The sequence below is a fragment of the Stegostoma tigrinum genome, chromosome 36, assembly GCF_030684315.1.
Source record: "Stegostoma tigrinum isolate sSteTig4 chromosome 36, sSteTig4.hap1, whole genome shotgun sequence".
NCBI classification, from domain to species: domain Eukaryota; kingdom Metazoa; phylum Chordata; class Chondrichthyes; order Orectolobiformes; family Stegostomatidae; genus Stegostoma; species Stegostoma tigrinum.
Genome location: NC_081389.1, coordinates 14,703,553 through 14,717,798, shown reverse-complemented (window position 1 = coordinate 14,717,798; position 14,246 = coordinate 14,703,553). Strand labels below are relative to the sequence as shown.

Sequence of the window (14,246 nt, the reverse complement as noted above, 5' to 3'; positions counted from 1 at the left end):
CCTGGGGAGGATGTACAAACTCTACACAGACAGATGTCTAAGGGTGGAATTGAACCGGAGTCCTGGTGCTGTGAGGCAGCAGCGCTAAACATTGGGCCACTGGGCCCCCCAAGTTTGAGATGTATTATCTGAGGGTCCCTAATATTTTTGACATTTCGGTGAAAAGGTCTTATTTTTATATTTTTGAATTCCTCCTGTTGTTTTTAAGGGTGGATATCAACTTTCTATTTCAATTTATCTTACTTTGGCGTAATGTTACATCATTTAGCATTATTCCCTAATTACTTGGTTAAGGTTAGTTAGGTTCGGATTACTCCATGTAAGTTCCTTTACAAAGTTGAACTTTTATCCAGTAAATTTATTTGAGAAGTTTTATGCTGTTATATAAATATCTGTTTTATTCTTTCAGTCTAAAAATGATCATTTGTTCAAAGTTTATCAGTAAAGTTTTTTTTTCTCTCAGAGCATCTGATTTTTGTCTTAACCTGATTTCTAATGCAATCGTACGATAAGGATCTTTTTGATCTTTTTGATCTTTTATCAATTGGATGGCTCCAGTATTTCTCCTGTAGTTAACATTTTAGTTATACTGTTAAGTATGATGTTGCCTTGTCTCTCTTCGTCCCAATGATAGACCTTGATCAGATGGGCCGATGGGCTTAGGAGTGGCATATGTAGTTTAACTTATATAAATATGAGGTATTCCATTTTTGTAAGGCTAAACAGGGCAGGACTTAAATATTTAATAGTAGTGTTCTGGGAGTGTTGTCAAACAAAGAGACCTTGGGGTGAAGACCGTAGTTCAGTGCAGTAGGCAGATGATGCTTAGATGTGCATAATTTCCAAGGATGTACGCCAGACTATTGTCAGCACCTTTTATGGAGGCATATGAGAGCATGCGTCTCTCTTTGAAAATCCACAAGACGAAAGTCCTTCGTTAACCTGTCCTGGCACTGTGGAGTAAACCCCTGATCATCAAGGTTCATGGGGAGGCCTTTGAGAACATTGACCACCTCCAATACCTCGACCAAAGAAGGTATCGATGAAGAGACCTCCAGTTTGTTAGCGCAGCCTTTATCCACCTGTGGAAAGGGTGTTCGAGAACAATAACATCAGATCTGATACTAAGCTGATGGTTTACAGACCTGTGGTGGTTCCCACCCTCCCATGTGGCTCTGGGACATGCACTGTCTACATCAGGCACCTCAAGGCACTGGAGCAGGACCACCAATGCTGCCGGCTCAAGAACCTGTGAACCCGCTGTGAAGAAAGACATACAAACACCAGCGTCGTTGACCGGGCCAACATCCCCAGCATTGAGGCACTGACCCCCTTGATCAGCTACGAGGGGCTGGGCATATCATTCCCATGACTGATAGTAGACTCCCCAAGCAATTGCTCTACTCCCAGCTGTAAAAATACAGGCATGCCCCAGGTGTTTGGGTGAAGCATTTCAGTGATATTGTCAAGGCCTCACTGGCGAAATACAACATTTCCGCAGACACCTGGGAATCACTGGCCCAGGGCCATCTAAAATGGAGGAGGAACGTACAGGAAGGTGTTGTGCATCTCGAGACTTGCCATTGGGGAAAAAATGGACGCCAGGAGAAATCAGCGACTGCGACACCAATGCCCTACCCACCCCTTTCAGTGACCACCACCTGTCTGTGACCACCATCTGCCCCAAATGTAGCACAGCCTGTGATAGCCCGAGAGTGGAAGAAAATCATCCTCATCTGCAAGGGATCACTGACAATAAAGGTGGAGTCACAGGTAGACAGGGGAGTGAAGGAGGCGTTTGTTACGCTTGCCTTTATTGGTCATTGCATTGAATATAGGAATTGGGAGGCCATTTTGCAGCTGTACATGTCATTGGTTAGGCCACTTTTGGAATATTGCATTCAGTTCTGGACTGCCTGCTGTGGGAAGGATGTTGTTAAACTCAAAAGGGTTCAGAAAAGATTTACCAAGGATGTTGCCAGGGTTGGAGGGTTTGAGCTACAGGGAGAGGCTGAATAGCCTGGGATTATTTTCCATGGAGTGTCAGAGGCTGACAGGTGACCTTGTAGAGGTCTTTAAGATCATGAGGAGCATGAATGAGTTGAATTGCCAAGGTCCTTTTACAGGATAGGGGAGTCCAAAACTAGAGGAAATAGGTTTAAGGTGGGAGGGAAAAGATTTAAAAGGGACCTAAGGGGCACCTTTTTCACACAGAGGGTGGTGCACGTTTGCAATGAGCTGCCAGGGCAAGTGGTGGAGGCTGGTACAATTACAACATTTAAAAGGCATCCGGATGGGTACATGAATGGGAGGGGTTTAGATGGATATGGGCCAAACACTGGTAAATGGTACTGGGTTAATTTAGGATTATCTGGTCGTCTTGGATGAATAGGACTAAAGAGTTTGTTTCTGTGCTGTACAGCTCTCTGATAAAGTATGTGAATAGTATATTTGTCCGGTCACCAAGTCCCCTTCTAAGTATACCTTCATTTTAAAAAGAACCTTCCCAGTCTTCCTTGCCAATTATGTCTTTTAATGTTTCACTCTTAAGTGATTCTCTATTGTCAAACATATTTTTTATATGACTAATTAACTAACTAATTTCTATCCTACCTAATTAACTTATTTCTCAGTCAGACCTATATTACCAACCAGATGTTGGTACAAATGGCAACACTGTCCATTTGGTGTTGTTAAAACAACCAAACTGCATGGGGTTGCTTTGCCCATTAGTTCAGTGAATATAGGTTCACACGACTGAGGTGGCTCATGATGACCATGATCTGGTACTGCAATCCACAGCTTCCTTGAGGGGTTTGTTGTTGAATAGACTGGCACTGTCAAAGAAGTATGTGGGCACTGCATTGCTGTTGATACCAAAGTCCTGTCAGGTCTTCACAAATGTAAAGGAATCCCTCGTTACAGATGTGAAAAGTCTTCTCAAAATTGGGTATAGTAATCCGCCCAACCATTTGGCCAGACCACCACTAACAGGATGCAGTTGTCAAGCCAAAAAGATACTCTGCGCATCCCACAAGTGGATGACATGGAACCTGAATTTCATTACCAGTGCAATGCTAGGCCAGTATGCCAAAAGTCCCAAAGACAGGCAGGTTGCATCAAATAGTGTACCCCTTCAGCTGTTGCAACAAGTATAGTACTGGCTATACTCAAACAGTCCTCATTTGCACAAACTCGAAGCGTAAAGTCCAGCTTTACAAGTAATACTGCAATTAGACAACAATTACTAAATTATCCTGCATGCGCAAAAGATTATGCTGACAAACAATTTAGGATAATCAGTCAGACTCACAATCTCATGTAGTCAGAAAGACAGGTATATTAAAACACAGGGCCCTATTCATTGTAGACAGAAGGAACATATGCATGTGCTGCATTTTCCACCTGAACAAAGTAGGTGATAGCCATCCCTTAGGTCATTGCTCAGGAGATTGCCCTGATCAATTGGAATCAAACCACCTGATTTAAAATTTAAAGAAAGCTTTGAAGTTTACTGCCAACCATCATTAACGGGTGCATTCTCTGTGATAATGTTTCTATCAATTAGTATCCACTTGCCAAGTGACCAGTATTGACTTCTCAAGCATATGTATGTTACTTTCCCTTTGCTTTTATATTCTTGTGAATTGTCCTGATGAGTTCTAGACAACTCGATGACAACTGTTGTTCTTCAGCAAGGCACAAGTTCTGCATTACCAAATTAATACTTATATATTCACTTTGTTAAATTGACAGGCTGGAGAGGGGTATGGCAGCCTCTTTCGCAGGGAAATTTCTAGATTTGTCAAAAAAATTGAAGAGATTGTTGACCTTGTTATATTTAATGAGCATCACCAGTAGTGTGCACAAGTACTGTGACTCGCCATCTCTCTTCCATATGCTTTTGATTTTGGTTGGAGTTTTGTCAAATCACCATTGTTAAAAAACTCAGCTTGCTTGGTGAATTGATTAGATCAGGCCTGATCTGAAACCAAATTCCATTTTCCTACCTGTGTTCCTTCCCTTTGATATCCTAACCCAATGTCAGTCTTGAATTCTTTAAGTAGTTTTAGAGGAGAGCGTTCCTGATTTCTACTGCCCTATATGTGATACAATGTAGGATTAACACCAGTGTGCTTGATCTCCTTTTAGAGTGCCTAGTGGGGAGGCAATGTCCTCATGGTATTATTGCTAGTGTATTAATCCAGAGACCCAGGTAATGTTCTGGGGATCCAGGTTCAAATCCAACCAAGGCAGCTGGTGAAATTTGAATTCAGTAAAAAGACAAATCTGGAATTAATGATGACCATGAAGCCATTGTTGATTGCTGTAAAAAAAAACCCACCTAGTTCAATAAGGTCCTTCAAGGAAGGAAACTGCCATCCTTACCTGGTCTGGCCTGCATGTGACTCCAGATCCACACCAATGTGAGTGACTTAACAATTGGGGATGGGTGTCAAATGCTGGCCCAGCCAGCAACACCCACATCCCATGAATGAACAAAAAGAAATATTGTTAATAGTTAAGAGACAGTAAGAATGCAGATGCTGGAGTCCGAGATAACACAGTGTGGAGCAGGAGGAACACAGCAGGCCAGGCAGCATCAGACGAGCAAGAAAGTTGACTTCTTCAGAAATGGTTTACTGAATCCAGACCTTGGGGAGTCAATTTAAGCAGATGCTGCAGTACATTGATTACGTCTCAGCTGTAAATTGGTAAGACTCCCCAGCAAGTTATATCTCCCTTACTGGCTGACATTTCCTCATTCCCCAATGCATGGAAACAAAGGGCAAGGAAAGACAATCCTTGAAATATCTTCATTTGCCCTGGTTGCTTTAAGAATTTGCTCGCTCATTGGTGTACTGAATTCGGATTTATCCAGTTAACATGAGCAGCCCGAGTGAGGTGAGAATGAGTGGGGAGCATGGATCTGGACATTTCATAAAGTTAACCAAGACTTCCAGTGAGGTGAGGGAGGTTCATTGTTCCGTCTCATGGTCTGGAAGCTACTGTGGTGGAACTGATGATTCACCCAACCCCTGTCCCTTGTATGTCCTGCTAATTTCTGAATGAATTGATGGGAGATGGTTCACTCTACCAGATCATGTGGGTGGTTGCTGACAATTCAGCTTGTCTTCCTGTCATCTCTTACTACACAAGATAGGTAGTTCATCACAAGGTAAATGTTTAATATGGTGCAATAATAATCATCAGTTACAATGCACTGACAATTTGCATTTATATAGCAACTTTTAAGCAGTTGAAATGACTCGAGATACTTCAGAATAATGTTACCAGAGAAAATGTGAACCCTGAAAAAAGAATGAAAGGAAGATGAGAGCAAATGGATGAAATCCAGCCTCAGATTGCAGCAGAAACGGCATCTGGGGTAGTTCTATCTTTTTTCAATTGTCACTACATTTCTCTCCCTCCAATCTACTCCCCTCCCTCTCATGAGGTCACTCATGTTGTAGATATTTTTCAGGCACTTGCTAACTCCTCTTATCGCACAATACCTACAGTGCAGAAAGAAACCATTGAGGCCTTCAAGTCTGCACTGACCCTCCAAAGAGTATCCCATCCACACACAACCTCCAACCCTATCTCCAGAGCCCTGCATTTACTATGGCTATTCCACCTAGTCTACACATCCCCAGACTCAATGGAGCAATTTCCCACGGCCAGTCCACCTCCCCTACATACCTTTGGACTGTGGGACGAAACCAGAGCTCTCGGTGGAAACCCATGCAGACAAAGGGAGAATGTGCTACCTCCACATAGTCACCAAAGCTGGAATTGAACACCAGCTCCTGGCGCTGTGAGACAACAGTGTTATCTGCTGAGCCACCACTTCCCCCTTTAATGTATCTCACAATTCATTAATCATAATGCATAAGCCTGACTGGGGAGCATTGACAAAGCTTTCAATCAGCAGCATCAAAAGACCAGCCTGATTCTTTCCCCAATGGATTTGCCTGTGGGTTTTCTGCCCAGCAGGGGTGTGCCAGATTGACAGCTGGCAGTATTGACCCTGACTGATCTTATGAACTTCCAGGGCTCAGCAACGACTGTCTTCACTTTGCAAAAGCAAGCCTGAGCTCTAACTAATCAATGCTGGCCACTTCACTGATCGAATGTGTCACTGGAAAGAAGCCAGAGAGTCTTGTGGTGGAGTTTTAGGAACTGACATGAGGGAGGAGATAATCACCTTTAAACCAGGCTGATTGCAGTGATTCTTGTAACCTATCATTTACCACAGGAGAATCAGCTTCTTTCTCATTGTGAAGTACTTCAAAATGTAGCCGTAATGGCACAGAAAGATGTTCGCTTATTCACTCTATCTCAAGGCAATGATTACTTCATCCTCTGAAGAGCTCAGTGTTGCAGTTACCAGGTCCCCAATATTTGAATGAAAGTTAAATGTATAATTTCTGGCAGGACAAGATCTCAGACTTAATGATGTTAGTGCGTCATAGTCTCTTGTTCCCTTGCCAATGACTGGGTCTTAAGTGAGCAAGACAAATTGGAGCAATGAGAACCACTTCCTCACTTGAACCGCCCTGTAGTGAACAGTGGCTACAATTCCTGCCCACAAGGATAATGTCAGGGGAGTTAGATACTTGATCCAACCAGGGACAGAAGAATGTTTAATCCCGGTAATCTGAGCCCTTAATTTCAAGCTCAAAACCAGAAATTGCTGGAAACACTCTGCAGATCTGGCAGCATCTGTGGAGAAGAAACAGATTTAACATTTCAGGGTCTTGTTCTGACGAAGAGTCACCGGACCCAAAACATTAACTTTGCTTTCTCTCCCCACATGTTGCCAGAGGTTTTCCAGCATTTTCTGATTTTATTTCTGATTTCCAGCATCTGCAGTTCTTCCGTTTTCCCTTTAATTTAAAGAATGTAGCCAACTGTATAGAGCACAGTAGGGCTAATTTTTAAGTGGTCATGTACTGTTTTATTTGATACTTTTGATTTTAGAATAATGAATCCACTAATTGTAGTATGTCCTGAAATTCTGGAAGGGTTTTGCTGGAGAACGTGGTTGTGTCTGTGATGGAGATCAGGGATGTGGTTAACAATGTCCCTGGACTTTGTCTCCAACCTGGTGTTTGACCCTGGGATCTAGGAGACAAAGGGTTACTGGATGTGTGTGGTCTAACCTCTCAATGGTTTTGACATTGCTTTCAGTTTGCAGGATGATCAGTCCTCCAATGCCAAAACACTACTACTTATTGCCTGTCACTCCCAACCCAAGTAATGCCAGGGTAGTGTCCCTCTTTCAAACAATATTAGTGCAACCAACTCTGACTGGGCATATTCCTAGAGGCTTCTTCATGTGACTTCCTGCCTTCAAGCTGCTTTCAGACCTTTATAATTCTAACATTGAGTTCTCACACCAGTCGATAGTGAATAGACTCTGCTAACAAGTTTAGTCAAGTCTTTAACTGCTGTCCAAACAAATTTGTCCCTCATCACCAAATTTTCTGATAACTCACAAATGAAAGTATTCAAGATAAACGATTCTCATGCCCCAGCTTTTGGTTTGCACCCAGGATATTCCAGGAGGGTAGTTGACTCGGATTGATCTGATAATTGTTCAGAATTTCAACTTAGATAGAAAGGAGCAGAAACCAACACAGTTACTGAAAGCAGTTACTGAAATGAATTTTTGAACCCTTTGTCCCCCAACTCACTGCACTCCTCTTGAGAAAGAACAAATCTCTCAAATTTCAAATCAAACATTGGTCTTGCTTTTTGTGAAACTTCTTTGCAGTGGTAACTTCGTACACCTCATTCTGTACAATCATTCTATGATCTGCCTGTACTGCACGCCAGACAGAACTTTTCACTGTACTTAGGTACGGGACAATAGTAAGTCAAATCAAATCCATCCTGTTGCCAGGAATTTTGAGGAATCTGCCATGTTAAAACATGCATTCTGTAGGACACCCTCCTAATGAAGGCCTGGAAATATGCCTTACATCGCACGGCCCCCTCCAGCATTTTTGTCGGATGCTAAGATTAGCAGCACCTGATCAGGAGGAAAAATGAGTGGAGCAAAAGTAACAGTATAATCCTGAAGGGTTGAATGGACGTTCCTCACTCTGAAATCTTCCAGCGCCACAGAAGTTCTATGATTGAGCCCTCTACTTTTGGAGATTTAGCATTTTTAAAAATTATTCCATGGGATGTGGGTGTCCCCAGTGGTAGTTATCCATTTTGAATTGTCCTTGAACTGAGCGGCTTCCTAAGACCACTTTAGAGGCCAGTTAAGAGTCAACCACATCACTATGGGTCTGGAGTTACATGCAAGCTAGACCAAGTAAGGACAGCAGATTTCCTTCCCTAAAGGACATTAGATAGCTGTTCACAATAATCAATAATAGCTCCATGGTTTTTATTACTGAGACTAGCTTGCTGTCTCAAATTTTATGTGTTAAATCCAGAGTTTACTAGTTGCTGTGGTAGAATTTGAACCCTTCCTGCTAGCACATTAGGAGTAATAGGAAATGACATTATCACTGTGCTACTGTCTCTCTGCTGATGACAGTGGCAGAAATCAACCCATTCCTAACAGCCTGCAAGACCCTGGAATTGGAAGAAGGTGTAAAAGTCATATTGGGTTCCCATTGAGCTCCCTGTTCTGAATGAAAACGTATGTGGGCATCCGAGGAGATACAGAATCTGCTTTGACACAGCATTGATTCCCTTTTGACAAGGACACCTGAATTTAATGGTATCAGAGATAATGGGAACTGCAGATGCTGGAGAATCCAAGATAACAAAGCGTGGGGCTGGATGAACACAGCAGGCCAAGCAGCATTTTAGGAGCACAAAAGCTGACGTTTCGGGCCTAGACCTTCATCAGAAAATCAGAAAAGGCTTTTCTGAAGGATGGTCTAGGCTCTAAACGTCAGCTTTTGTGCTCCTAAGATGCTGCTTGGCCTGCTGTGTTCATCCAGTTCCACACTTTGTTATCCCGAGTTTAATGGTTGACTGAGACTCATTCCATGGGTGGGAAGGGTTCATGAGGGTGGCTTGCCTGTGAAGAACTGACTGAGACACAGTTGCTCTCTGGAACTGTGTCCTGGCAGCACCAAAGATACTCAGGTCCCATGGAGCAAACAGTTAAGGAGATGCAAGATAGGGAGAAATGATTGGAAGATTTCGCTGATAGGTTTGGATAGAGATGGGTAAAGAGAAGGTGTGTAGTGTGTGTGAGATATGTATATATATATATATATATATATATATATAAAATATATATATTATATCTCCCAACGTCTGTTGTGTTAAAGAGTTTGATGTATTATTCATGGCATGTCAGGAGGGGCAGCACAGTGACTCAGTGCTCAACAGTGCTCAGTGCCAGGGACCTAGGCTCGACTCCAATCTCAAGCAAATGTCTGTGTAACAATGGCACATTGTCTGCCTGGCTTCCCTCTGGGTGCTTCAGTTTCCACCCTCAGTTCAAAGATGTGCAGGTTAGGTGGGGATTGGCCATGAACTGCAGGGTTATGGGGGTAGGCTGCTCTTTGGAGGGCCAGTGTTGACTGGATGGGCTGAATGGCCTGCTTCCACACTTTAGGGATTCTAATGATATGATTCTATGAGGGAGGGGAAGATGAGAGGAAGATTTTATCTTAATGGGAAGCGAAGTTAGCATTGAAGTTGAGGCAGTGAGGACAGCATTTCCAGACAGGTGGGTCGAACAGATTGTAAGCTAAGTTCTGCGCAGCCTTCTGCAAAGCCAGTTCCCAGTGCAATACTTGACAAGTCCAACTCCAGTTCGTGTCAGACAGTCTGACTGAATGAGAGGGGCTACGGCCAGCTGGATTGGAGATTCAAGTCCCTCATGATTTTGACTTAGAATAAAAATCAAGAAAATTGCTCCTTCCCGTGAAGAAGTGTCACATCACAATGGTGAAGAAAAGTGCACTGTAACCAAAGCAATCTGTTGCATTGTGAATCCATTTGACACTTCCGCTGCTTGGAGCCAGGCAGATTTGGCACTCTCTACTGAATAATTATGCAGCAGAAGTGGCATCGACTGGGCCTTGTGCCATGATTTATTTTTCAACAAAATAAATAGAAATTAAAAATTCCCGATCAGTTGGCAGTCTGCGTGCACACACACACATGCACAGACTCTCTTTCTCTCACACAGACATGTACACACACACATAGACATGCACAGACTCTCTCGCTCACACACACACAGACACACATGCACAGACTCTCTCGCTCACACACACACACACACACACACACACACACACACACACACACACACACACACACACACACACACACACTCTCACACACACACACACACACACACACACACACACACTCTCACACACACACACACACACACACACACACACACACTTCAATCAGGAATGAAGGTGAACAATAACAAGTACCTGCATTATTTTCAAAGTGTTAAGAATATCCCGAGTCTTACAGGAGCATTGGATCAAGAACAAGTCCTCAATTGACTGACGTTGACCTGTACCTTCCCTATGGGCGGCACGGTGGCTCAGTGGTTAACACTGCAGCCTCACAGCACCAGGGACCTGGGTTTGATTCCAGCCTTGGATGACTGTCTGTGTGAAGTTAGCACATTCTTCCCGTGTCTGTGTGTGTTTCCTCTTACAGCCACAAAGAGAACTGGTGGATGCGGGCACAGTTGCAATGTTGAGAGATACTTAGATAAGTACATGAATAAGAAATATTTGGAGGGAACTGGTTTAGTTTGGGATTATGTTTGGCACGGACTGGTTGAACGAAAGGATTTATTTCCACGCTGTATGAATCTATTTGCAGGCTAGTTGGATTAGCCATGCTATGTTACCCATAGTGCCCAGGGATGTGTGGGCTGGGTGGATGAGCTATATTAAATGCAGGGTTATAGGGTTTAGGTTTGGGTGGTATGCTTTTCAGAGGCCAGTGCAAACTCAATGGGCTGAATGGCCTCTTTCAGCACTGTAGGGATACTATGATTAAGTTCATCTACACACAGTGTTGACCACACCCTTCATTCGCTTTCCTAACCAAAATCTATCTCAATTCCAAATTTTCACAATTGATCCCTCGTCTCAATGTTTTGAGTAACGAAATTCTGGATTTCCATTGTCTTTCATGTGAAGAAGTGTTTCTAGCTATCAGCCCTGAATGGCCTCACTTTGATTCAAGTTGGGTCTTATTTGGCCCTGCAGTCATGCCCTCTGAAAACTAGCTGCCTAAAAACCAGAGTGGTCCAAAAATAAGCTGGACATTTTTTGACTGTGCCAGGCATCAATCCTTTTACTTTAGTCACTTTGTCTTACGAGGAAAGGTTGGACAGGATGATCTTTGCTTCACTGAGGTTTGGAAGAGTGAGACTTTTTTTTTGAAGTCTATCAGATCCTAAATCTAAGGTGGACATGAAAAGGATGTTGCCTCTTGTGGGTAAATCTAGAACCAAGGAAATCTGTGCTAAAAGTGGATGTTGCCCTTTTAGAATAGAGATGGGAGAAAGTTTACTTCAGAGGGTTGTACGACTTTGGAACTCAGCCTCAACGAGGTGATAGTGATGGAACCATTGAATATTTTTAAGGCAGAGGTAAATGGATTCTCTTTGGATGTGAAATTAAAGGATATTGGGGATGGGGGGTGGTGTAGATGGGAAAATGGAATTTGGAATGACAACAGATCAGCAATGATCCTATTGAATGGAGGAGCAGGCTGAATGCTCTACTCTTGCTCGTAACTCACATGTCCACATGAGGTTGCCTGGACAATTTGGTGCTGAATGGCTTTCGGACACCATATCCAAAGAAGGACGTGCACACCTTAGAGGTAGGGACCAGAAGAGGTTTTCAAAAATGATCCTGAGGAGACATTAACCGCATCAACTTCTCCACCCCTCTCACCCACTCCAACCTCTCCCCTGCAGAACGGGCAGCCCTCCGCTCCAACCCCAACCTCACCATCAAATCCGCAGACAAGGGTGGCGCAGTGGTAGTATGGCGCACTGACCTCTATATCGTCAAGGCCAAACGCCAACTCTCCGACACCACCTCCTACCGCCCCCTCGATCATGACCCCACACCCGAGCACCAAACCATCATCTCCAACACCATTCATGACCTCATCACCTCAGGGGACCTCCCACCCACAGCCTCCAACCTCATTGTTCCCCAACCCCGCACGGCCCGTTTCTATCTCCTTCCCAAAATCCACAAACCTGCCTACCCTGGTCGACCCATTGTCTCAGCCTGCTCCTGCCCCACCGAACTCATCTCCACATATCTGGTCTCCGTTTTCTCCACTTTGGTCCAGGAACTCCCTACCTACGTCCGTGACACCACCCACGCCCTCCATCTCCTCCAGGAATTCCAATTCCCTGGCCCCCAACACCTCATTTTCACCATGGACGTCCAGTCCCTATACACCTGTATTCTGCATGCAGATGACCTCAACGCCCTCCGCTTCTTCCTGTCCCACAGGCCCGACCAGTCCCCCTCCACCGACACCCTCATCCGCCTCGCCGAACTCGTCCTCACCCTCAACAACTTCTCTTTCGATTCCTCCCACTTCCTACAGACTAAGGGGGTGGCCAGGGGCACCCGCATGGGCCCCAGCTATGCCTGCCTCTTTGTAGGTTACGTGGAACAGTCCCTCTTCCGCACCTACACAGGCCCCAAACCCCACCTCTTCCTCTGTTACATTGATGACTGTATCAGCGCCACCTCTTGCTCCCCAGAGGAGCTCGAACAGTTCATCCACTTCACCAACACCTTCCACCCCAACCTTCAGTTCACCTGGGCCATCTCCAGCACATCCCTCACCTTCCTGGACCTCTCAGTCTCCATCTCAGGCAACCAGCTTGTAACTGATGTCCATTTCAAGCCCACCGACACCCACAGCTACCTAGAATACACCTCCTCCCACCTACCCTCCTGCAAAAATTCCATCCCCTATTCCCAATTCCTCCGCCTCCGCCGCATCTGCTCCCAGGATGAGGCATTCCACTCCCGCACATCCCAGATGTCCACGTTCTTCAAGGACCGCAACTTTTCCCCCACAGTGGTTGAGAACGCCCTTGACCGCGTCTCCCACATTTCCCGCAGCACATCCCTCACACCCCACCCCCGCCACAACTGCCCAAAGAGGATCCCCCTCGTTCTCACAAACCACCCCACCAACCTCCAGATACAACGCATCATCCTCCGACACTTCCGCCATCTACAATCCAACCCCACCACCCAAGACATTTTTCCATCCCCACCCCTGTCTGCTTTCCGGAGAGACCACTCTCTCCGTGACTCCCTTGTTCGCTCCACACTGCCCTCCAACCCCACCACACCCGGCACCTTCCCCTGCAACCGCAGGAAATGCTACACTTGCCCCCACACCTCCTCCCTCACACCTATCGCAGGCCCCAAGATGACTTTCCACATTAAGCAGAGGTTCACCTGCACATCTGCCAATGTGTTATACTGCATCCACTGTACCCTGTGTGGCTTCCTCTACATTGGGGAAACCAAGCGGAGGCTTGGGGACCACTTTGCAGAACACCTCCGCTCGGTTCGCAATAAACAACTGCACCTCCCAGTCGCAAACCATTTCCACTCCCCCTCCTATTCTTTAGATGACATGTCCATCATGGGCCTCCTGCAGTGCCACAATGATGCCACCCGAAGGTTGCAGGAACAGCAACTCATATTCCGCTTGGGAACCCTGCAGCCCAATGGTATCAATGTGGACTTCACCAGTTTCAAAATCTCCCCTTCCCCCACTGCATCCCAAAACCAGCCCAGTTCGTCCCCTCCCCCCACTACACCATACATCCAGCCCAGCTCTTCCCCTCCACCCACTGCATCCCAAAACCAGTCCAACCTGTCTCTGCCTCCCTAACCTATTCTTCCTCTCACCCATCCCTTCCTCCCACCCCAAGCCGCACCTCCATCTCCTACCTACTAACCTCATCCCACCTCCTTGACCTGTCCGTCTTCCCTGGACTGACCTATCCCCTCCCTACCTCCACACCTATACTCTCCTCTCTACCTATCTTCTTTTCTCTCCATCTTCGGTCTGCCTCCCCCTCTCTCCCTATTTATTCCAGAACCCTCACCCCATTCCCCTCTCTGATGAAGGGTCTAGGCCCGAAACGTCAGCTTTTGTGCTTCTGAGATGCTGCTGGGCCTGCTGTGTTCATCCAGCCTCACATTTTATTAACTGAGGATGAAGAG

The 14,246-nt window shown here is 45.3% G+C and overlaps 1 protein-coding gene across 6 annotated transcripts in view; it reads left to right on the top strand.

The window, feature by feature from the left end:
* celf6 (CUGBP Elav-like family member 6) overlaps positions 1-14,246 on the top strand; it is an 889,174-nt gene that overhangs the window by 820,742 nt on the left and 54,186 nt on the right. The window lies entirely within an intron of this gene.